Source organism: Papaver somniferum, chromosome 11 (genome assembly GCF_003573695.1).
Source record: "Papaver somniferum cultivar HN1 chromosome 11, ASM357369v1, whole genome shotgun sequence".
Classification (NCBI taxonomy): domain Eukaryota; kingdom Viridiplantae; phylum Streptophyta; class Magnoliopsida; order Ranunculales; family Papaveraceae; genus Papaver; species Papaver somniferum.
The window spans coordinates 135,442,340-135,446,307 of NC_039368.1; the positions used below are offsets into that span (position 1 = coordinate 135,442,340).

The 3,968-nt window shown below is 39.5% G+C and overlaps 1 pseudogene; it reads left to right on the forward strand.

Moving 5' to 3' along the window:
- The first annotated feature begins 2,497 nt into the window (after positions 1–2,497).
- LOC113325568 lies at positions 2,498–2,597 on the forward strand (annotated as a pseudogene).
- Positions 2,598–3,968: the final 1,371 nt, after the last annotated feature.

Sequence of the window (3,968 nt, forward strand, 5' to 3'; positions counted from 1 at the left end):
TCCTCAATGTTCTAAATATAAAATTAAAAGCATGAACAAGGAGAAACTGTTACCATTTGAAACAAAAGAGATAAGGAAAGATATTATCGTGTCGCATGAATGTTGGGTTACCTCCCAAGAAGTGCTAAATTTAAAGTCTTCAGCCAGACGTCAATACCACAAAATGGCTAATTACCTTTCAAATCATATATCAATAGTCGAAACAACTGTGGGTCAACAAAAGCAAATAAAATTGCCACAATTATCAGACAACTGCACCAAATCAGAAAAATGAACAGACATAGCACATCCTTATCCAAGGTTTCCTGCAAGACAACTTGGTTTTTCTGTTGTGCCCATTTAGGATTCATATGAGTGTCTTGAAAAATTGACTCATTCGAACAACAAGTCTTTATAATTTCCTCCTGGACAATATCAGGAGAATCCAGTTGCGGAGTCGGAAGTGACTCAAGTAATACCTCAGGTACACTAGGCTCGAATCCCAAGTTAGGGACTTCTAATGGATATAATTGACCATTACTATCCCCAAACTTAGGGTAGTCAGTATTCTTGGACAAACCTCTAACTATTGCTTGAATTTCTGGATCCTCAGAGTCTTTAAAATACTCAAGAGCTTCTTCTAGTTCATTACCCCCAAACTTAGGGTCAACACTACTCTCCGTAAAGCCTAGCACTATGGCTTGAATCTCAGGGTCCGTAGAGTCTTTAAAGTACTCAAGAGATTCTTCTAGTTCAAAAGTTTGGTCACCTAACTGACTTAAGAGAATTTCCTCATCAAGTTCATCTAAGGAATCACCAAATAAAGTGTCGTCCCAATTATCCTGAGTTAGATCCTGAACTAAAGTGCTAATCATATTCACTTCTTCTAAATCATCGGAAGGTTGTCTATTAACATTAAAGACATTTAGTTCCGTGGTCATATTACAAAAGGATATGTTCATAAGTCCGGTCCTACAGTTGATGACAACGTTAGCTGTGGCTAAAAATGGGCGACCTAAAATCACCGGTATTTGAGCACTAGGATCCTGAACAGGTTGAGTATCTAGAACAACTAAATCTACTGGATAAATAAATTTATCAACCTCAATCAGAACATCCTCTATGACACCACGAGGAATTTTGACAGACCTATCAGCTAACTGCAATGTTATCTGAGTAGGTTTCATCTCACCAAGTCCTAGATGTAAGTACACATGGTACGGCATTAAGTTCACACTGGCTCCTAAGTCAAGTAAAACTTTTTCCACCCGGTGTTTACCTATTGTACAAGCAATGGTTTGGGAACCTGGGTCTTTGTACTTTGGAGTGGTAGTGTTCTGAATGATTGAACTTACATGACTAGCTAAAAAGTCTTTCTTATGGACGCTAAGTTTTCGCTTTCGCGTACACATATCCTTAAGGAACTTGGCATAAGCAGGAATTTGCCTAATTGCATCTAATAAAGGAAGGTTTATGGTAACTTGCTTAAAAACCTCCAATATGTCAATAAGTTTGATTCCTTCTTTGTTGATGCTAATAGCTGGGGAAATGGGGCTCTAGGCACAGAATCAGACCTCTTAGGAACCGAAATGTCATCATCGGAAATTTTATCAGTCCCCTCAGTTAGTGGTCCTGAGGGATGAGATCCTGAGGGGTGAACTACAGTATGTTAACTATCGGGCATGGTTACCTTATTGTCTACTACTCTACCACTCCTAAGGGTTCTAATAGCATTCAATTGATTCGATGGTTTTGCACCTACTTCATGAACTCCTCTAGGGTTGGGGGTAGTCTGACTAGGGAGACTTCCGTTATCTCTCTCACTTAAGGTCTTAGCTATTTGGCCGACTTGAAGTTCTAGCTTAGCAAGGCTCTGAGCATTAGTTTGAAAGTTCTGCTTGGTTTCCTGTTGAAAACTAATTTGGATATGTGCTAACATATCCTGAGTTTTTTCTAACATCTTAATAGATTCCTCTAAGCTAGTCGTTTTGTTTTCTGGGCCTGATAAATTCTTAGTGTAACCAAAACCTGGGGGAGCATTAGAATTACTAAACTGACCTTGACTCTGGCCCTTAGACCATGAAAGGTTCGGATGGTTTCTCCAACCAGGATTATAGGTTTCTGAATATGGGTCAAACTTTTGACGGTTATCATACCTAGTGTTATTATAGAGAGCATTTACTTGCTCTTCATTATTCTGGCCTTCCTAAAAAGGCTCCAATCTACCACTAGTGTGACCCACTTCTAAAGCTTCTAAACTTTTCGCTATAACAGCTATTTTTGCATCTGATTCAAAGTTTCCTTCTACCCTATTAATGTTTCCTATGCCTAGAAGAATTATTTTCTGGGGTACCCTATTGCTTCCCACTGTTGGGTCTTTTCGGCGATTTCATGCAAATATGTAATCGCATCATCAACTGTTTGGTTTTCAAACCCACCTGTACACATGGACTCTACTGTAGTTGTGGTGGGATAATCTAAACCCTCATAAAGGATCTGAACTAACCTAACCTTTTCTAAACCATGATGAGGACATTGGGCTAATAAATCATTGAACCTTTCCAAGTACCTATACAAAGATTCTCCCTCCTGTTGTGTAAACGTGCAGATTTGCGTCCTAATAGACGAGGTTTTGTGCCTAGGGAAAAACTTGTTCAAAAAGGAAGATGTAAGTTGTTCATAGGTTTCAATTGATTCGGAAGCCAAACTATGATTCGGAAGCCAAACTATACAGCCACGACTTGGCTTTATCTTTCAAGGAGAAGGGGAATAACCTGAGTTTTAAAGCATCATCATCAAGGTTTCTAATTTTCAGGGTACTACAAATTTCCTCAAAGTCCCTAACATGGAAATAGGGGTTTTCATTTTATTTTCCTAAAAATATTGGGAGCAACTGTAAGGTTCCAGGCTTAAGTTCATAATTTGCTTCAGTTTTAGGTAACCTGATACACGAGGGACGAGTATTCCTAGTAGGATTCAACAAGGCTTTCAAATTTGCCATTTCTGGCGCTATTGGACTATCAGGGATTCTTTCCTAAAACGGACGTTCACAAACGGAATCTTCACGAATCAGACTTTCTAAATTGAGGTAATCAAGACGCTTAGAACTACTAGGTTTCTCTTTAACAAATCTATCTAGGGCGTCTCTTTTACGTTCAGGCATGCAACAGAATAAGGTAGGGAATTCTATGCAAACACAAAACAAGGCTGACTCAACCAAATCAAACTTAAATTTCTAGCAAACAAAAAGCATGATGGCTCCACTTAGATTGTTTCTAGACCAGCTTCTATTCTTTCGAAAAGGAAACTTGTTACAATCTGAGCAAACCCCTCTGGAATCAATCCGAGTCAAAGTAAGTTGAATCGAGGAGAGGGAAGCTTAGTGGATCTTTGATACCCAAGGCCTCACCGGTTACAAGGAGGCGCAATCACGCATTCAACTCACAAAAACCTTCAAGAACTTCGAAGTATGCTCAAAAGAGTAACCAATATTCTTCGAATGACTTTCCTATTAAGCTCGTTACCCTATAGGTCTCGTTCTAGTCAAAATTTTAGGCTTAGGTTCGCGTTTGGTTTCGTTTTCCTAAGGCGGGCAAGAAGAGAACGGTGATGAAATCAGAACCCTTATCTTGTATGGCCAGTCCTTGCCCTTTACTAGGAAATTAAAGCAGCCGTTTTCAAGTCCTCAGCATATATGCAAACGAAGGAATACAATAAACCCGCTGACAGGGGATTCGCGGGTGTTTCGAAAAACTTACCTCCCGTACCAGACGGGCGAAGAACCGCTGAAGTCGACTCGGGCCACGACTCCTATGTCATGTTCGAACCCGAGGGGCCGAGGCGATATCGTAATCACCGTCCTTCTATGCACACAGTTTATATTTAAACCAACCCTTCCTTAGGGTTTAAAAATAATAATGTCCAAAGTTTAATGTCCAAGTGTCCAAAAAGAAAAGAAAAAATTACAAAAATAACAAATCCTAATACAG